Source organism: Oryzias latipes, chromosome 12, assembly GCF_002234675.1.
Source record: "Oryzias latipes chromosome 12, ASM223467v1".
Classification (NCBI taxonomy): Eukaryota; Metazoa; Chordata; class Actinopteri; order Beloniformes; family Adrianichthyidae; genus Oryzias; species Oryzias latipes.
This window is the reverse complement of record NC_019870.2, coordinates 25,685,910-25,708,598: the sequence shown is the minus strand read 5'-3', so window position 1 is coordinate 25,708,598 and position 22,689 is coordinate 25,685,910.

Here is a 22,689-nt window from a genome sequence, read left to right as displayed (position 1 = left end):
ATTTGTCTAGTTTTTACTAAGTGACTAATAAAGTCATTGACTTCAGAAGCTGAGCTCCACAAACCTCTAAAGGGGGCCTTTTACTGATTTGAGCAGACGCTCTTGGCATGATTGCAAATATATTTATTAGTTTAAAACTTTAGGATCATTTTATTTCAATATTACAGATTACAAAAAATATTCCACCCAATCTCTGAATCATCCATCCATTTTGTTAACCCGCTTCATCCCTTTCGGGGTCATAGGGCTGCCAGAGCCTGAGCTGGATAATATCGGGTGAAAGCGGGGCTCCTGTTTTTTTAATCATGTGACTGAAATAAGTTGAACTAACCTGTATTTACTTCTCACTGAGGAGATTTTTATTACAGGTTTACAAAAGCTTTACTAAATCAAATGACAAATCCGGCACTTAGAGCCTCAAAAGGATATTACACGATAAAAAAATTTTTAAAACACAAAATAAAATTAGACTGTGAGTTTCTGTTTGATGTGACTCTTCGACCGTTCACGCGATCGACTTGAATCAGCTCATCCTGATGCAGAGAAAAGCGGCTTTTCTTGTTTCCTGTCTGTCTACTTGCCTCCCAAAACATCCAAAGAAGCATGGCAGAAGCATTTAAAATTTCACTAACCATGTATTATTAGCCATTTTTCCATTTAGTTTGCTTGACATTCTCTGACATCCAAATGTCTTCAAGACCCACTCTGATGAAAATTGTCCCTGTTAAAAATTGCTGTTTTTAACAGGTTCTTGTGGCCTTTTTCAGATGATGGGTGACATAATAACCATCTAACACCGGAGATGTGCTGGGTGACACCTAAATAACCTGCACTTTTCGCTTATTCTTTGATCGGTTACACAATCAGTGTGAACCAGCTTATTCTGACAAGGAGATAAACGGCTTTTCATGTCGGCTTTGCACCGATATGCAACATGTCACTACTGTGTTGCATATCAGTGCAAGGCTGCTTTTGTTGCAGCCTGTTCCATCCATCTTCTAGCAAATTGCTTCAGAATTTGCTAGAATTACATTAATTGCATAAACTGTTGAGGAGTTACGTAAGTCGAAAGAATTTCGTGAGATAAAGCTCCAGTGTTAAAGGGTCAATGCTGTATTCCACTACAATTCCAGAAAAACTACCACTTTTTCTAACTTTGCTATTCTTAGAGAATATTTTTAATTGTATTATTTTTTTTGGTTGGTCAGACTGAACACCTGTGATATCTGGAAAAGCTTTGAGAACTTTTCTCTGTCATCCTGAAAATTGTATGCAGGTTTCCACAGAGCTCTGACATCAGATCCTGCTTTCCAGTAAATGATGAGTCCTGCTTTGGTGGCTGGCATGGCGACAAAGGGAAGTTTTTTTTCCTCTTGCATCAGGCTCACCTTCCAAAAGATTAAGTGCGTCCGTTCCAGTAAACTTTAAAAAAAACTTTGAGATGTGACAGGCACATCTGGCTTCTTCCAGGATTCAGCGGGAAATGACCCTCCAGTCCACCTGGATCATCTCTGCTGTGGTCATCCTTTTCAAAACATTCACTGATGGAAACCGAAAAATTCAAATAGAGCTTTGAGATTAATTTGAAAAAGGTCCGAAAATTCTGTTGGACAAACAAAGACATCGTAGGCACTATGTCTCCAGCAGAGAAGCTTCACACTCCTCATCTGTGCCTGCACGTGGTCCAAACGTTTCATAATCCTTCAGAACAAAAGCACAGTGCAGCACTGTTTCAGTGTTCACCCTCAGTGACATTTACGGTCTTTACAGATCCACCTCCACCAACAGCACATACCTCCATCTGTGAAAACATTTCAAAATTGCATCTATTAAATTCCAGAAAACAGAGTGTAATGCGCAGTAAACGTGTTGTTAAGCTGACCCCCCACCTCTGAGCCAAAAGGGAGCCGTACCCGTTTGCATGAACATGTCCGGACAGACAGGAAATCTTTGTGGGAAAAGAGAGAAAAAAGGATACAGGCACAGAAAAGGAGACTGGTTTATTTTTCTCTCTCAAAACCGTGCAGGTTGTCTTTTGGTAACTTGTGCTTTTGTGAGTCCTACAAAGGATACACAATTTGGAACCATGGAACCATGGGTTAGATCTGAACCACTGACTGTATAAGAGAACTTGTAAGACAATGGTTTATTTTCATCTCCGACGATGTCAAATCGTCCCCCATTTTTCAGCGACACACCGGCATTTGGACCCAGACGATGTCAGTAAGCAGTGATTAGATAGTAACTACTGTTGCCAATCAGGAGTGAGCATGTTGTAAGGCCACACCCCTAACTGAAAGCGGGTTTCACAAAATCAGTCAATCAACAATCAGACTTTCAAGGTTGGGGCCAGAGGGCACCACATGCTTTTATTGAGGCATCTGATTGGTCAGTTTATAACTTGAATAACTTGCAATAAAGAAATATTATTATGAAAAAAAGAATTAGGATTATCATAAGACGTGGAAAAAAAGTTAGCATAGCAAGAATGGTTATTCTTACAAATAAAATAACTGAGTAGCAGCTATCTGTGCACACTGGCTACACTGTGACATAAGACTGAAGGAATTCAAAATTACAGGGGCAATGTTGGCATCTTCATAGCTCATAACACCATTCAGTTTTATGGGTCTGTTTTATAAATAACAGTGGGGAGCAACATCTGGAAACTGTTGAACAAATGTCTGTGAAACTTGTTCAAGCAGCGGTGCCTACGTGTAATTATCACATATGTGGTTAGTTTGGCAAAAGGGATCATTCATAAATTCTCAGAGTAAGTCAAAGTTTTATACTGAAGAACTAAAAAGTACATCACAGATGTTCTGAAATATCCAAGAGTAAATAAATGTGTTGTGTGGAAAAAGCTGACCATCATTCTCAGGTTTAGTCTGACTAGGATTCTTGTTGCTTGCTTTCTTGCTTGTTTTTCTTTGTGGAAACATGTAGAAGTAACTGTATTATGAATTTAGAGCAGCGGTCCCCAACTTTTATTGCGCCACGGACCGGTTTGATGTCTGGCAAAATTCTCACGGACCGGTATGTTATATGTGGCGGACACAGGCTGCAGCAACGCTGCAATAAAGGCAGAGACACGTGATAAGACGTCTTCTGCACTTTTATTTTGACACGCTAAACATTGTACATCGCACAGATGTCATCATCCTCTCCCCTTCCCACACTCATGGTGCTAAAAAGAAGTAAACACAACAGGAAGAAATAACTAAGGGTGAAACATAACTGCTAGATGAAAGGACCTATAGGCAAAAAGAAACACCCGTGTTCAACCCTATTTTGACCAAACCAGGCAAAGGGGATTGATTTAATTCCATGTGATGCCAGCTCCGACAGTAACCCCTGCAGCCTGCAGAACTCCGACAGCAGACCAAACGTGCACGTGACCGACACTACAGTACTACAAAATAATATGACCTGCATGAAAACTGTGGGATTTTCTAAATATAACAATAATCACGAATTATGACATGAACAACGTCGTTTCTGCCCGCAGCACTCCCTGGTCGCTATTATTATAACATTGTCATTGATTTTTATACTTTTATGACATTGGTTTTTTTTATATACTTTTTATGTCATTGTTTTTATACTTGTTTGAGTGTTCTATTTTATCCTTAAGTCTTTTATATGTTTTGTGTATTTGGTGGCAAATGGACCTTGAGTCTGTAATAAAGTTTATTATTATGCCTTCAAAATAAGTGCATGGAAAATCCAACTCACCACAATGCTGAATGGTTCTTGGGAATCTCCCGCTGGGATAAATCCGTATTTTAAGTAGCGCTGCTGATATTGTCTATTAAATGTAGCTTTCTTTTTTTGGAAGTTGAAGGCTCCTCTTCTGTCTCCTGGATTGGCCTTTTCCACTTGGCAAAGAAACTTTCCAAAGACGTTTGTTTTTTACTCATTTTGCTAGTTCCTGGCCTGGGTTTTATTTTAGCGGTATCCTATCACGTGACAGAGACAAGCGAATTGGCCTGCGTCAAGAGTAACATAGACAGATGGAACAGAGAATCTGGCAATTTTTCAAAATAAAACATATTTCAGATTCCGAAATAACTAAAACGGAAGTAATGTAGGTTATTTTATTTTTTCTGTGCGGCCCGGTATCTAATGACCCACGGACCGGTACCGGTCCACGGCCCGGGGGTTGGGGTCCACTGATTTAGAGGATTCTAATGGCTGACACAGTGTTGGGTTTTGTTTGTCTGCCTTTAGCAGGATCTTGCACAGCTGAAACAACAAGCTCAAGCTTGTGTTTTGTCTTTCAAAGTTGTCTCCGGCCGTAGACTCCACAGAGGTGAGGCGCTTCTGGAAGGAGGTAACTGTGCTCTGTAAAGTATCCAGAGAAGTTTGGAGCGGCTTAATAGACTCCTGTATTAGCGAGGATACGTCCTCCCTCAGCGAGGCCCTCTGTTTGGCAAACTCGGCGGTGAGATGTTCCAGCGTGAAGGCCGCGGCTTCGGGTCTGTGTTCAGGAGGTGAATCCGGAGGATGGCTGCCGACGGCGAAAGATGCTAGCTTACCAGCAGCAGATGTGGCTGCACGAGTAGCTGGAGTTTGCTTTGGATTTTTGTTCATGTTCTCCCTTATCTTTTTCCAAGCAAAAGGGAAAGTTGGTATTGCTTATATTTAGCAAGACACTCCAGGCGTTCTTGCTAGCAAAAAATGGGTAAACCAAAGAATAAATGTAAAAAGTGAGTGATGAGGATACAGGTAGCAGAAATGGCGAAGGTAGAAACCTGGGAAATGCAGCTCTGTGAGGATTATGGTCATTGATGTCACAGCACTACTCCAACACAAGAGAGTCAAACGGCTGATCCAATATGAGGGTGCTGTTGACATCAGTACCTATACCTATCAGTACAAATACCTAATCTTAAATAAGAAGCAGGACAGTGAAATACTTGTGCAAGTTGGAAAATTTAATAGTAGGTTTTGAAGTACACAGTAGACAGGGGGGTCGGGGGGGGGGGGGGGGGAGCAGTATTCACACATTAATTTCACACCAACCAAACATTTACTGCTAAATTAATATTTATCTGTGCTGAGTGTGTGCAAGAATGTATTCATATGAAAAAATGTTAGGTTTGTGAATCATTATCTGATTCCAAATATCAGAAAATGAAATGTTCCACCAAATTCATCTAAATCGTTCTCCCTGTTTATAAAGCAATGAAACCAGCAACAACGCAGGAAAAGTTTCCTCCGCTCTTCTGGTGATGGGAATTCTGGCTCTTCTGGCTCCAACTCTTTCTGCTCCCAAGCAGTTCTTCAGTTTGTTAAGTATAAACAATACATAAAGTGATGCAAAAAATGAATTGTTAGTGTACAGTAAAGAAAAGTGTTTTATTTATTATTATTTAAATGAACATGCTTTCATTTATTCACTGAAGGTAAGTTTGAAATATATTTATACAAAATACAAAAAACAATTTACAATTCAACTTTTAACTATTTACATTTTTTTCCTTTTTTAGACACATATAAAGGGAAACAACACAAAACACTGCAACGACAACACAAATACACGTTAAAATGTGCAAAAAAAAAGATTTTAATTACTCATCAAGGTAAAGGTTGGTATTTCAAATAACCAAATGCCTCAGCTCTCCCTATTCAGACGCAGCTTCTGCAGTAGATGGTGAAGCTCAGCGCACTGGGACAGTCTCTGAATGATCTCATGAACCCAGACATGGAGACATGTTACTGATGTTTCTGTACAGCTCTTCACAATAAATGATAAATGGTTCACTTTTGTCTTCCACGATGCAGGGATGAAGCTAAAAACATTTGGCGGCAGGAGCAGCAGGTTAGTGAACAGACTTTTGGACAAGCATCCAGAAGCGCATTTGCTAAACGAAAAAAAAACAAGCGGTGGATGCGGATTTGCCATGTAAATCGTGTCTGGTGTGAACGCTGCTTTAGGGTTTACTGGTACAGAGTATCAAACAAAGCTACTAAAAGGAAAAAGGTTTTGTACTTTAAAAAAGTAAGCAATCACAATTGTTTAAATAATTTTATTGTGTTGTGCTTATTGGTTAAGAAGTGAAAGGTAAAATAAAGCCGTGTGTTCTTGCTGCTCAGTTCTGTTATTTTTTAGGTGTAAAGAGGCTTTGATTCAAAATATTTCTACCCAAGAGAAAATAAAAACTGTAAATTGCACAAAAGCACAAAAGTGTGCAGAAAACATCTTGGTTTGCCCTGTCATTGAGTTAATTCGTGCAAGATTGTGAACTCACTTTGACTGTCGAGTTCACTCTTTAATCACTTTTCCCTGTAGGTTTAGTAGAAGGAAGACTTCATGGCTCCTCATTAAAATGTCAAAGTTTTTGGGTTAAATAAACAGCTCAATCTTTGTATTTTTATTAAAAGTGATCAGACATGATTTGAACATAGTGGGGGCAGTTAAATTTCTGTTTGCAAATTGTTCATCTCTGGAGGGAAATGAAACTGTTGAATCACCAGAAGCACCCGTCGAGTTCTTTAAGAGACCCTAGAGAGCTCGGCGGTAAACGCAGACTCCCGTGTGATGTGGAGGTCGGTGTAGTTTGACTCGACAATGTGATAAACTGATAGAGTTGATGCAGGCACAGTCACGGCTGACTGCAGATTCAAAATAATGAAGGAACAACAGGGAGTGTTGATGTAACCCAGAACATTTTCCAGAGTTTAGAAAAACAAGACTAAAGGAGAACGCTTTGTCTCCCGGGTTGTTTACGATGAACGTTCTCACAAATTTTAGTCCTGACCTTTAAATAGAAGCTGCTGCTTCTTATAAACTCTGTCAGAATGCAGATATCTGTACCAATCAGCTAATATGTGAATTACTTTAAGACCCACTCCGATAGAAATTGTGTTTTTGGTGTGTTTATTCTGTCCTTGTGGCATTTTTCTGATGATGGAGGACACATATGAAGAAAAGGAAGTTTAAAGTGGCTGTTCTGAGAGGAGCTGAATTATGTTGTGAGTCAGTAGCAGACAAGACAACAAAAGGCTGTATGAAAGATGCATCCACCTTTAGATGGATGGAGTATGAAATAGGTCCAGTACTCAACATTTTTGTTGCACCAGTAATGTTAGGTTGGGGTTGTGAGGGACTGTCGGCTAGCAGGACAGAGTGTAAACAGATGGGTGACGAGAAGTCACCCATCAACTCAGAGGTAAGATAAGATCTCAGAGGTAAAGGAGGTAAAGGTAAGATCTCAAGCCAGAGCCCGAGAATCATTACGTCCGGGTCGGTTCGGGCTGGGCTTCTCTCTCGCTCACTTTTTAATAACTATATTGCAAAGAAGCTCCTTAGGCGGGCGGTTGTCAAACAGCTCTTTATTAATGCTGTACGTCAGAACGGTTACCGCACGAACCGAAAGGCACAGCCAGCTTCTTCTTGCTCTTCTAATTACCGGTAACTCCTGCTGCTCTGCAGAAACTATGTCCTAAAATATGCCACAGTTTTTTTTTTAATTTTGGCTAAAAATGGCACAATCATAATTAAAATAACACTGTGTAGATCAAAAGATGATCGGAGTGAGACGTTAAGTCTACTCTCAGTTATGTCGCTTTAGATTTTTTATTTTGTTTGATGTACTTGATTATTTTTAACCCTTGTGCCATCTTAGATGACCCCACCCTTACATTGACGTGTTCTCCCTACCATGACAAAGGTGGATAAAGGTGGAAAGATTTCATGTGGACACCAGTGAAGATCACAAATCATTGAAGAAAAAAGGTTCAGAGCACTGTCTAGTGGGTCAAGATGACCCAACTCCCAATGTTAAAGTGCCTAGGATAGCACAATTAATACAGCAGGTTGAGAAAATGGTTTCATGTTTGGAATGTGGTTGTGGAGGACTTCGACACAGCAGAGGAGATGTGGATTTGACCAAAAACTAAATGAATTAACATGAATAGGAAGCAGAGAACTGTACTTCATTAAGACCAGATCACAGAAAGAAAAAGCACTAACATTTCCTTTTCTCTACACCTGATTCTGCGTTCACCGGCATCGGCAACACATGTTCAAACCACCGCTTTCAATGAAAAGCAAATGTAAATGCGCATAAATGTGCATTTTGGGATTCCGGATTCAAAACTTCTGTATTCCTGCATTGATGCGTACATTCTTAAGACCAGGGGCCTCATTTATAAACGTTGCGTACGCACAAAAGAAGGCGTACGCCACTCTCTACGCAATAGTTGAGATTTATAAAAAGCAAACTTGACGGGAAAATGTGCGGTCCTCCACGCAAGCTCTGACCCAGGCGTACGCACAAAAACGGGTGAAATGAGAAACGGCGACACCGTCGGCAGATGGAAGAAACACGTGAAACTGACAGTGTGTGCCAAATCGTGCTGGCATGTGCTGTGCTACACAATGTGGCACAGCTTAAAAACGTGCCTCTACCCCCTGGCGCTGATTGCTGTGTTGGCCCCGACCCTGAACCCCATCCCCACGCATTTGAGCCATTTGCTGCTGCTGTGCGCCAGCGTTTGGAAGTGATGCGTCGCTTGTAAAGAAAAAGAGGTGTGGAAAATATTATTTATTTAAGAATTCCCTCATCGTGCAGTTTATTTCAGTCAGGGCGATCTTGATTTCGCCCAACTCCTTGGCCACCTCTCTGATTGAACTACTGACTTCCCTCTGCATTTCAAGGACTGCATCGGTGAGGACACGTCCACTGCTGGAGGGTTGAGAGCCGCGTGCCGTGGAGACGCTGGGTCCAGACGGCTGCTCAGCTGCAGCATCGTAACCACTGGCCCCGCTGGAACACCCAGCAACTAAAATAAAATTGTTCTATATTAATAATCTGTAATTGTGTAGCCTGCATACATGTGACTCGACTGCATTCATTTGAATTATTTCTCTTACCTGTGTCAGCCTGACCCTGGCGCGTCGGCGTCCCCTCCGTCTCAGTCAGGTGACTGAGGCGGAGGAGGACGCCGATAAGGGGGACTTAATAGGGATTCCCCAATAATAGCGGTCAGTTTCTCATCAAGAGGGGTCAGCTCCGGTCCCCCCCCCCCCCCCCCCCCACGTGGCGGACACACTCTGCCGATGCAGCGCTAGACGTTTTTTTGCCTCGACTTTGATGTCGGATCATTTCTTTCATTTCTTTTTTATTTCGGCCACGGTCCGAGGTTGTGAGGCTCCAGCATTTACGGCGTCTGCCACCGTTTGCCGCTCACGTGCCTTTTCGGCATTAGTAATGCCCACACTGTGCCCTCCAAACAACATTTTCCTCCTCTTTTCCACCTCGCCAACGATAAATTCTACTTCACATTGAGTGAAGTTACGTTTTTTTGATTTCCTCTCTGTGTTTGCCATGATCTCGCAATCAATGAATATTCATTTGTGGGCGTTTCACAGACTATTTATGGGCAACTATGGGCGTGTCATGTAGCCGCAAAAGCTGCGCTGCATTTAGAATCGGTTGTGATTTATTAAGGGAAAGATGCGTAGGATGTGCGTGCGCACGGTTTTATAAATCCGAATATTTCTGTGCGTACGCACGTCCTATGTTTCATCCGTACGCCACTTCTGACGCAAATCCTACGCAAAGTTTTATAAATGAGGCCCCAAGGGCCTCATTTATAAACGTTGCGTACGCACAAAAGAAGGCGTACGCCACTCTCTACGCAATAGTTGAGATTTATAAAAAGCAAACTTGACGGGAAAATGTGCGGTCCTCCACGCAAGCTCTGACCCAGGCGTACGCACAAAAACGGGTGAAATGAGAAATGGCGACACCGTCGGCAGATGGAAGAAACACGTGAAAGTGACAGTGTGTGCCAAATCGTGCTGGCATGTGCTGTGCTACACAATGTGGCATAGCTTAAAAACGTGCCTCTACCCCCTGGCGCTGATTGCTGTGTTGGCCCCGACCCTGAACCCCATCCCCACGCATTTGAGCCATTTGCTGCTGCTGTGCGCCAGCGTTTGGAAGTGATGCGTCGCTTGTAAAGAAAAAGAGGTGTGGAAAATATTATTTATTTAAGAATTCCCTCATCGTGCAGTTTATTTCAGTCAGGGCGATCTTGATTTCGCCCAACTCCTTGGCCACCTCTCTGATTGAACTACTGACTTCCCTCTGCATTTCAAGGACTGCATCGGTGAGGACACGTCCACTGCTGGAGGGTTGAGAGCCGCGTGCCGTGGAGACGCTGGGTCCAGACGGCTGCTCAGCTGCAGCATCGTAACCACTGGCCCCGCTGGAACACCCAGCAACTAAAATAAAATTGTTCTATATTAATAATCTGTAATTGTGTAGCCTGCATACATGTGACTCGACTGCATTCATTTGAATTATTTCTCTTACCTGTGTCAGCCTGACCCTGGCGCGTCGGCGTCCCCTCCGTCTCAGTCAGGTGACTGAGGCGGAGGAGGACGCCGATAAGGGGGACTTAATAGGGATTCCCCAATAATAGCGGCCAGTTTCTCATCAAGAGGGGTCAGCTCCGGTCCCCCCCCCCACACACGTGGCGGACACACTCTGCCGATGCAGCGCTAGACGTTTTTTTGCCTCGACTTTGATGTCCGATCATTTCTTTCATTTCTTTTTTATTTCGGCCACGGTCCGAGGTTGTGAGGCTGCAGCATTTACGGCGTCTGCCACCGTTTGCCGCTCACGTGCCTTTTTTGGCATTAGTAATGCCCACACTGTGCCCCAAACAACACTTTTCTCCTCTTTTCCACCTCGCCAACGATAAATTCTACTTCACATTGAGTGAAGTTACGTTTTTTTGATTTCCTCTCTGTGTTTGCCATGATCTCGCAATCAATGAATATTCATTTGTGGGCGTTTCACGGACTATTTATGGGCAACTATGGGCGTGTCATGTAGCCGCAAAAGCTGCGCTGCATTTAGAATCGGTTGTGATTTATAAAGGGAAAGATGCGTAGGATGTGCGTGCGCACGGTTTTATAAATCCGAATATTTCTGTGCGTACGCACGTCCTATGTTTCATCCGTACGCCACTTCTGACGCAAATCCTACGCAAAGTTTTATAAATGAGGCCCCTGGGCTCTATGTTGAAAGTTAAACCAGGTTTAACTTTGACAATGAGGGACTGCTTGGTATCCTATTACATATAGAGAAATATAACACTATACGTCTCATTATAAATATGTAAAAGCTATATTTTATAAATGAATGGATTAATGACCACAGAAACATAAATGAATAAAATGAAATGGTGAAGTGGCTCTCACTGGGTTTGTGTTTTCAAGAAACTGTACCAAATGTCTCTTTCAGTGTTAAAGGCTGCAGGCCCTTGGATGGATGGATGTTGGATGTTTAGTCACAATTTCTGCAATCGTTGTGATCTTTATTTCTTTGTCTTAGATTTTCTTAGATATTCCTGTTGGACTGTGTTCCTCCTGTAACAATTCACTGTTGGATGAAACAGACCTTTGGTGATCAAGCGGTAATCAAACTTTGCCATCACTAGGTCACACTGATTTTCTTTCACTTCTTCTACAGGAAACTGTGTAAAATAGTCTCTGCTTCTTTGCTGAGCATGTGCACCTGCATGCTCACATGAATGGGGTCATTCTCTTCTAGCAGTAATCCAGTCAAGTAATACTTAAACTCTTTGGCAACCCAATCTTTCAATAAATGCTTCTGAAAATTGAAGGTAATTGATGGAAAACAGATTTTGGGTCATATTTTAGTTATAATTTATCAGTTCTGCTGTTCCTGAATCCTCTCCTGACGTCCAAAACATTGTTTTGCACCACAGTGAAAAGACTTTGTCAGGACAGGTTTCAAAGATTTCAGATGATCTGGTGTGTTTCCTAACTGGTAGCATATATGAGTGCAGCCAAACCACAGTTTGACTGAAGCATGCAGGCCGAAGGAGGGTGTGGACAAAGCAAAGTGGACCAGAAACAGGCACGGTCTCTGCTTTGACATGTCTCTTTAAAAATGCAGAAAATGACAAATCTGTAATAATGTTTGAGTTTGATGATCATCCGACAGATATTTTCTGAAACGGAGTTGCTCACATCCAAGTGAGCCGACTTTCTCCTTGTACTTGGTTTGTCCTTAGCTGTCACTGGTGTTTTTTTTTCTGTCAGTTCTTCATTTTTGCAGCCTTCTATATTTGCATTGATTATTAGTGTTTTTGCCCCCCAGAGGAAAAGGTTGTGTTTGTTTTCAAGGGTTGGATCAACAGGCTTGTCCTCTGCAGTGATGGTCTCCGCTGAATCGCTGTCATAGTTAGAAAAGGGGGGTGGTTCTCCCTGGACATGCACAATCAACTGCAAAGATTTTTGTTTTGTTTTTAATTTAAAGAACATTTTTTAGGTTAGAACACTAATCCCAGTTGTACTAATAATCCCATATTCTTGTATATTTGTCCACACTTGTGCAGGCAGATCTCTTTAGCCCATAGAGTTACTAATGGAGCAGGTGAGCATGCTCACATGTAGACGGACCACTGCTGATGTCTGCAGCCACTGACACAGCTGGTGTTTGTGTGTGTGTGTGTGTGTGTGTGTGTCGATGGCTTATTTTAGCAGGAAAAGACCCCTTTGTGTACTTTCTGCATATTTTTGCTTGCACATGCTCACACTTTATAACAACAGCGCCGGACCTCTGTGGGGTACCTATGGAGGAAAAGTCAGCATCTGGAAGCCGTTGACCGAGTGATTATCCTGTCTGGGCTGTCAAGATAACAATCTGTACAGCCAGTTACCAAATTACATTTACAGTTTTTTAATGTCCTTGAAATACGTATCCCTGCACATTTGTGGTGAAAGTAGGTGCCTCAAGTTTAAATAATTACGTTTATACAACCAAAAAAAAAAGGGATTTAGTTAAGACACGGGTGTCGTGACTTTTGGCTTTTATTGCGTTTAAACTTACAGTTAGAGCTTGAAAAGTTTGTCTTTATTAGTCCCACTGAAACTGGCAGGGACGGTGTAAAATTCTACAAAATGTTCTCTTCACAAAACTTGTTAAACAAAATCAGCATTTTCAAATAAAGAAAAATCTAAATTTAACTGAAAAATATTCCCAGTGCTTCCAAAAATAGGAGGTTTCAATTCAAATTTTCTAACTAAAATTTTCAGTGTCACCAGTAACTTTTGGACTCATCGGTATTTAGCTTTTTTTTCTAAAAAGTCTTGCTCCATTTTTTTGTAGTAAAATGTTTATAGTTATTTTGGCAGTTCCGTTGAAAGTACAATGCTGATACAGAAACCAGGGACCATCAAATCCCAATTAAGGTCAAAGTCAAAGCAATTCCTTTTCTGAAGCGTGAATCATTTAGAGTTGATGATATCACTTCAACCTTCAGTGAAGAACTTTGTCCTTTTAGTGAAAGTGCTTTCATTCAGTCATTACACTGGCACCAGGCTTTTTAAGTAGGTCAGAGTTGCTTTCAATTAACAAATTTTATTCAACTGAACCGCCTTTAGAAGACAAGAGAACTGAACTCACTAAAAGAAAGTATCACAAGTCAGAGTTATAGTCACACTTTAACTGAGTGTCATACAGGACAAGTTTAAACCACAGTATGATTGTTAAAGCACATCTTCCATGTTCTACTGCCAACAAAAGAGGTTTGCAGCTGCTGGACGAGACAAGTTCAGACAAAACAGGTCATAGTCACATGCAGGGGTTTGACCCGTATAGGTGCTGCAGGTTTTTGGGTTGTAGACAGATGCGGTCGGATTTTAAAGGGAGACCAGGTGTGTCTTGCAGTTCTCTCTAGGTTCGTACGGTCACCTTAAGAGACGACATAAAAATGGCGGGTACAATTGTTGCGTTTGTGGTAAATGTATCGTCAAGTGTATGTAAGGATAATAGAAATTGCAAGCGCTTATGATGTAGGGGTGATGCTGTCGTATGTAGTCTTTACACTGCCCTCTACGCTGCTGAAGGTGTTAGTACTGGTCCCTTACTGACCACATGTGAATGCCACAAGTACGGAGTCTGCACTTGACATGTAAGTGCCTATAAGATGTCCCAACAAACTATACTTTGTCTTATTTCCCAAATCCTAACAGTCAGGCTGCATGTAAGGAGTGTGCACCTTTCACCTGAACAACACTGAGGGCATTATTGAGCATCGTACAGGATTTGGGGGGATAAGGACAACTCTATGTAACATGCCTGCCTCTCCCTACTTCACTCTTACTTACTGTACCATTGTGTCCAATTAACTCTTGTGCTATCTTAGATGACCCCACCCTTACATTGACGTGTTCTCCCTACCATGACAAAGGTGGATAAAGGTGGAAAGATTTCATGTAATCCATGGACACCAGTGAAGATCACAAATCATTGAAGAAAAAAGGTTCAGTGCACTGTCTAGTGGGTCTAGATGACCCAACTCCCAATGTTAAAGTGCCTAGGATAGCACAAGGGTTTAAGTGTTCGCTATAACCCGTTGCCCGCAGCGTGGCCATGGAAAAATGTGACTGTACATTTTCTCTCTCACCAAATGGTCCATGACTTTGCTATGTTGTGCCTCCTATACAGACTCCTCCAACATTTTGGCATTGTTAGGCATTTCTGGTGAACTTGTGGACCTTTGAAAATACAGACGGAGCCCCATGATGCATCAGTGCTGGTCTGAAGATGTAAAGTCTTCTGTCCAGATGGTGAAAGACAAACACGAACAGTGAGGCAGAGAGGGGGAAGAAAGATGACTTCTGGCATCTGAACTGTTCTGGTTTCTCGTAACTTTCTTGGTGTCTCTGGTGACTTTCCAATGTTTTAACATTTTTGTTCAGTAAATTGCAAACTGGGTTTCCCAGAAATCAGGGGGGAGGGGAGATCAGCGGTGAGGGGGGATGTTGTAAAGCACAGTGAATCACAATTTTTTCGAATTTCAAACTTTTGATTGGCAGCAGACTATTGCTTATATTTTGATAGTATTGTTAAAGTCACCCATCCGATTTTCACAGCCTCTATCAAGAATTACTCACAAGTCAGAAGAGCTTTAAAGTTAGATGTGATAGAAATACCCTAAAAGTCTGATGCATTTGTCAAGATTGTGTTTTCTTTACAGCCCAAAACCCTTGGTGGCTAACCAAATAAGGACAGAGGCCACATGACAGCTAACCTTTCTTACGACGCAGGGTCAAGCACAAACACTTTAACCCTTGTGCTATCTTAGATGACCCCCCCTTACATTGACGTGTTCTCCCTACCATGACAAAGGTGGATAAAGGTGGAAAGATTTCATGTAATCCATGGACACCAGTGAAAATCACAAATCATTGAAGAAAAAAGGTTCAGAGCACTGTATAGTGGGTCTAGATGACCCAACTCCCAATGTTAAAGCGCCTAGGATAGCACAAGGGTTACAAGTAGATAATGACAGCTTCCAGTTCAAAGGATCTTTACTATTCTCCAACAATGCAAGGTCATCAAGGTCTGAACTTGTTGCTGACAGACTGACCAATAAACAGAATTTAGTAGTAAAAAGCATAGTTGATGTATATGAGGGGCTGTACATGACACATTTAATTCTGAACCACTCACAGACCTATTTTCTCACTCACACATACATACTTACTTACTTTCACGCTCACGTACATACATTCTAATAACATGTGTCTAATAACAAACTCACTTCAACTCCAATTTCAGTTCAACATTTTACGTCAGATTGACATTTTTATTAGACGTCACACAGACAAAAACCTGTTCTTGATGTCTATGGGTTTACTATGTACATATTTTGTCCACTGTTTTATGTCCAATAATAATAACCTCATTTGATGTCCATTTTAGTTTAACATAAAACGTCAGATTGACATTTTAATTACACAGAACATGAACGTGTGGGACCAGTGCAGTATTTTGAATTTTTGTTTTCATTTGATATTTTCTTGTACTGTTTATTTTATCTTCTTATAATGAACCGATGAACTGATTGCACTTTGTCGAAACAGTTAAAAAAATTATTTTCTTTTTGTTTATTTATTTAGGCTCAAATTATTTTTTTTTTCCATTTTCACTTTCATCCATCAGTCAATCATTCTTCTCTAACTAGTCAACTCCACTCTCACTAAAACAGCACGTCTAAACCGACCGTATGGTCCGACTCTGAACCGGTCTCAACCTAATCCATAGACATATACATTAATGGACAGAGCATCTCTGACGTCACCCATTCACTTATACAGTTCCCTACTTGAAGCCTAATTGTCAGCTCACGGGCGCAGCCATATTGGCAGGAGTTAATTCCGCCTAACTCGGACGTTCCAAATGTGGTGAAAAGAGGCAGAACCAAACAAAGTTGTTTTTCTCCCCTAATGTTTTTTTCAACGCCCATGGATAATGCCGATCCGTGGTACATCCATGCTACTGCGGCTAACCACTTTAGCTAAAGTCTCCAGCTCGGCAACGCTGAAGTGGACTAATATTTGGTGTTTTACACAGAATATGTAAAAGCTCTCACGTACAGCGGTGCAATTGACATTTATTACACACATAAACACATTTTTCTGTATTTTAGTACAAACAGTCCCTTCTAACACATACTAAATATAAATAACAGCTTGTTTTCACTCTGCATCCATCTGTGCTTTCAGAGCTTCTGTGTGTTCTTGTTGTTGTTTTGTGTGTTTTTGGTCAAACTGTCAGTCAGGAGTCATTGAGTTCTATGATTATATAAGCCTGTGTCCAAGGATTTGCAGAGCTTTCCTACCCCTCCTGGTGGAGTGATTTGTGAAAGCAGAGTTCCTCCTGCAGACCTTTGGTCCTGCTCTGACTCCACTATTCACTTCCAGTTGCCCGTGCCTGGCTCCATCCTCATCTCCTACCCGCCCCTCCTCCTCCTCCTCCTCTGACATGTCTAATGGAGGTCTGGGGCTAGTGCGGGTCCTAGTGAATAATTTAGGAGCTCTGGTGCACTTTACAACCTGCCCTGCAAGTCTACCCCGGACATTTGCCCTAAGTGCATTACTATAATATACAAGGAGAAAACCATCCTTTATTGAATAAAATGATCAATAAATGAGCCTCTGTGCTGTGGAGTCTCCTACTTCTGTAGAAAATTGTCCCAAACAAGGAAAAACCTCAAAAGCAGCCATGCTTCATGGATTTTTGCAAAACAGGATTGTTTAAATTTTAGGTCTAGAATTGTGAGAAATCATTTTTTCTTCATTACTTTAGTGAATCAAACTTTAAGAAAGTTGATGCCAGACTTTCCTTTCAAGAAAAGAATGGCAGAAAAAGAACGAATAAAAAAGCCAGACTAAGGGGTACATTTAACACAATATTGATTACATTTGTATGCACCCCGCGTTCCCAAATTAACCTAATATTCATAATAATGGTATTTGTGAATGACATATTTTCTGTGTACCAGTTTCTAATTAAACAGTTAATATACTTGTGTGTAATGGAACTATATAAAACAAGTGTATAACTGTTTTCCTAAAACAAACTATTATGACGCTAATGACGTGATGACCAAAATGCGCCACAACACCTGAAATGTGCTGCTGCCAGACCCCCATGGTGCGTCTGCACATCGACTTAACATTAAATGTGGACACCCCTGACCTGTAAATTGTGTTCGGTGTGAACACAGCTTTGCGTAGCTGAGATCAGCTCCATACGGTGGTTCTGGGATGCTGGAATACACTGTTCAGTCTTCCCTTAGCAAAGAGCCGAACCTGGAGACCCCAGTGACTTGCTTGAACCCTTACACCCACAACAGTTGAATGTTATTTCAGACTGTGCTGCACAAACGTTGGTTGGAATGTAGAATGATGCTGTTCACTACAAAGCCTTACCGATGTTTGACAGCACAGCCTGATGTTGTGTTTGATATTAAGCAATGGGTTAGAACGCCATTTCATTCTTCATTCTTTAAATTTTTTAGATCTGTTTTTTACTCACTCTCCCTCATTTACTTGTTTATTTTGCAATGGAATGGAAATGTTGAGAATGGGAAAGCTAACAATGAGGGACAGACCAAGTGACAGCTTGGATCGACAGCTGGCAGGAGGGAACAAAGCCCAGCTGGGGCCATCATGGCTTAGCGTGAAGGCAGTGTCAGGTAACACTATTAAAACTACAGTTGAACTCAGATCAATATCCCTAAAACCAGAGAGTGCTGACTCACAGATGGGGCCGGATGTGACAAGAAGTTGGACGATAATGGTGCTGCCTCAAAGGCACAACTAGCATCAAATGTATATGATCGCTGAATCAACGATCTTAAATATGGTTAATATTTCAGTAAGACGCTCTAATAATAATAATAATGAATTGGATTTATCTGCACTTTTCCAGATGCTCAAAGTGCTTATTGAGCCCATTATTCATTCACTCCTCATTCATGCTTGGTGATGGTTAGCTACTGATGGAGCCATAGCTGCCTTGGGGCAGACTGACAGAGGCACGCCTACGGCCCTCTTTTATTCAAAACAAAACACACTAAATTAATGTGTTTAACATATTATTTTCTGACTAGAAATACCTTCTTTAACCCTTGTGCTATCTTAGATGACCTCACCCATGACTACCATGACCACTACCATGACAAAGGTGGATAAAGGTGGAAAGATTTCATGTAATCCATGGACACCAGTGAAGATCACAAATCATTGAAGAAAAAAGGTTCAGCGCACTGTCTAGTGGGTCTAGATGACCCAACTCCCATGTTAAAGTGCCTAGGATAGCACAAAGGTTAAAGTCTGTATCATTCAGTTTCACAATCTTTGGTATTAGAATCTTTCCAATCACTGTGTTTAGAGGACAAAAATGCAAAAGAGAATTTAGCTGTGAATCCCAACATTGAACAAAAGTCACATTGGATACAGCTGTCAGGAACTGGAGGTGTTAGAGCAAACAAGCAGGAAACTGGGCTTGGTGGCAGAAACGTAAAGATTTAATAAATAAACTCAGACTCAAGGGTGTTAAACAAATACCTCCACTCATTGAAGTTGGGAATGCATTCAGTCTTTGGGATTTTCTGTGAATATCTGAAAGTGTTTCAAACCCCAGCCAGCCTATTTCTGTCCTTGGGCTGAAAATTTGCTCTGTGTTGGGGTAGGTGCACCCGTTGGAGCAGAGAGTGGCCGCATTTCTCCATTGCCTCTCCTGGTTTCAGTTGGGACGTCAACTGCGCTCCCGGTGGGTTCTACAGCTGATGTAGATGTTCTTCTATAAGTGGTGTCAACAGATTCTTCCTTGAGGGAAAAGGGGGGCTCTGTGTGATCACATATATCCATCCATCCAACCATCTTCCTCCGCTTATACGGGACCGGGTCGCGGGGGCAGCAGTCTAAGCAGAGAGGCCCAGACTTCCCTCGCCCTGGCCACTTCCTCCAGCTCCTCTGAGGGGACCCCAAGGTGTTCCATGCTGCCAGTACTCTGACAGGCTCCACGCCAAGCTTTGGAATCTTTTTTGGACCTCATTGCTGACAAGTTATTTCATCAAATGAAGAAAACTTGAACACAAAAAAAGGAAAGAAACAAACGAAATGAGTATTGAACCACAAACCACATTACAAAGATGAATTAGTGTGTCAGGATGCAAACACAATTCAGTTTCAATTCGGTTTATTTATATAGTATCAGTTCACAATTGAGGTTGTCTCAAAGCACTTCACAAAAAATCCTATCAAAAAAAGCTTCAATAAATATAATAATCTAATGCAATCCAGATCATTCTTATACAGGCACAGTGTCATGTTAATCAAGAACAGCAAAAATAGATATAAAAAATTGATTACATGGAAGGGTTCCCCCTTATAACAAAATTAAAACAAGGTCCACTGCGTTACCTGGATTGACCTCACCTGTACTACACCCTAGGGCAGGGTCCAGGGTCAGCATTTAGCAGGGATCTTCCCACATGACGCTGCAGGGCTTCATGGGTGGTATTGGTATTGCACACAGGTCCAAAGGACCATATGATTTGGCCCAATCCACAAAAACAAAGGTATTCATCAGAGCACGTTGCACCAAGACACAAGAGGCAGGAGGTCACATAACTACTGATGGAGGGTTTTCCTTGATACTTGAGAACCCCCCATCCTGAGCAACATTGACTGTATATGAGAACTGGACTCAGTGACCCCTACCCCCATGTGTTCCAAACAAGAAGTACCTGCTGATTCCAAGAACCCAAAATCCCATTGACTTCTATAGAGAAATGAACAGCTATTACTTAGGCGTTCTATTTGTCAGACCAACAACTCTTGCTCTGATACTATTTAACATGTTTTTAATAATCCTACTTTTATTAACCATTTTCTATGGATGACATTACATTTAGCCAGTCTAGCTCTCATATACCAATCCATCTATCGTCTTCCACTTGTCCAGTACAGGGTCGCGGGGGCAGCAGTCTAGGCAAACATACCTTGACTTCCCCTGCAACGGCCACTTCCTCCAGCTCCTCTAGGGGGACCCTGAGGCGTTACCAGGCCAACCGAGAGACGTAGTCCCTCCAACGTGTCCTGGGTCTTCCCTGGGGCCTCCGCCCAACGGGACATGCCCGGAACACCTCCCCAGGGGGGCGTCCAGGAGGCCTCCTTACTAGATGCCAGAGTCACCTCAACCTCTCGATGTGGAGGAGTGGCGGTTCTACTCCGAGCTCTCCGCAAGTGACCGAGCTTCTCACCCTGTCACTTAGGGAGCGCCGAGCCACCCTATGGAGAAAGCTCATTTTACTCCACCCACCGAGAGATGGCAAACTACCTTTCTCCGGTCAAGAACCATGGACTCCTATTTAGCTGTGCTGACCCTCATCCAAGTCGTTTCACACTCAGCCGCAAGCCACCCCAATGCACGCTGGAGTTCCTGGCTCAATGAAGCCAACAGGACAACATCATCTGCAAAGAGCAGGGAGGAAATCCTGTGGTCTCCAAACCAAACCCCCTTCGGTTCTTGGCTGTGCCTAAAATTCTATCCATAACTACTATGAACAGAACTGGTGATAAAGGGCAGCCCTGCCGGAGTCCAACATGCACTGGGAACAGGTCTGACTTACTACCAGTTATGCCAATCAAGCTCTTGCTCCGGTCAAACAGAGGCCGGACAACCCTCAGTAAGGCTCCCCGGTCTTCATACTTCCAGAGCACCCTCCACAGGATATCACAGGGGATGCGTTTGAAAGCCTCTTCCAAATCCACAAAACACACATGGACTGGATGAGCAAACTCCCACAAACCTTCCAGTACCCTAAAGAGGTGTAGAGCTGGTCCACTATTCCACAACCAGGACGGAAACCGCACTGTTGTTTCTGGATCTATGGTTCGACTATCGGACGGACTCTCCTCTCCAGTACCCTAGCATAGACTTTCCCAGGGAGGCTGTGAGTGTGATACCCCAGTAGCTGGAACACACCCTCCAGCCCCTCTTCTTGAAAAGGGGAACCACCACCCATGTCTGCCAGTCCAGTGGTACAGTTCCCGACTGCCACGCGATGCTGCAGAGACGTGTCAGCCAAGACGCTCCCAAAGCATCTAGAGACTTGAGGTACTCAGAGGTACACTCAACAATGTCCCCAATCGTAGTCAACAGCTCCCCACCTGCACTGAAACAGTGCCTGAGAACTGATTTCCCTATGAGGTGCCATATGGTCAATATATGAAGAGCTAAATGGTATATGAAGAAGAAACCTCCAGCAGAATCAAACTCATTGAGGGGGTGTCCATCTGCTGTGACCAGTTAGAGATTAAGAACACAGGAAAAAGACAAACATAAAAACACTGGAACATTTTTTTAAGACAAAAGTAGTAAAGTAGTAATGAAGACAGAGAAATACAAAAATAGTTGAACGTCTGGTGAAACCCAAAAGAAACTTTGACTCAAAAGATTTTTTAATGATGTACACATTGATGGATAGAAACAAATGAAAGGTGTAGCATGAATAACTTAAGGAAACAGTCTTTAACAACATTCACAGCAGCCAAGACACAACAGTCATTCTGCTTCTCTAGCTTTGAGAGAGATCAAGTTAGACTTTCAGTTAACATGGAGTAGAATGAAAGTAACAGAGCTGGAGTATAGCCATGTGAATGCTAAAAAACCTGCCTCATCGTGAGCAGTCTGTGCTGTTGACGCCATCGTTTTCATGACAACTACATGGACCAAAATCAAACTGAGCTGTGAAGCAAAGGCTGCATGTTAGCGTGCTTTTGAAACACTTTTCTCAGTTGTATTGGGCTCATTTATTATGACAAGAAACCATGGCAACAGGAAGCCTGTTTACAGGATGTGTTATGAAGATGACTGAGATTTACACAGTTATGTCTGCAAAAAGCTCTAAAATCCTTACAAGGACACAACATAGAAAATGGACAGCAGACAGATCAAAAGGGATGCATTTGAGCAGTTTTGTACAAAACTGTAGGACCAAATTTATCCTTTTACGGGGGGAAAGTTATGACTTTCCAATAAACATCCACAAATCTCTACAGTTTTAAATCTGATAAAACCCACAATCCAAGAAAAACTTTATATTAAAGAAATAAAAATAATACAAACTCACCTGCTCCCGCTTTATGGATTTTGACCTTTGTAGGATGTTTTTCACCCCCCCCCAAAAAAAGGCAGAATGATCCCAGACATTTACAACATGTCAACAAGAACAGCAGTATCCTCCTAGAAACTCCACAGGGAATTATCTCAGATCAGAGCTGATGTTTTCCTGGCAGGCTGACTCAAAAAGTGGGTCGAATTACACAACGCCATAGAT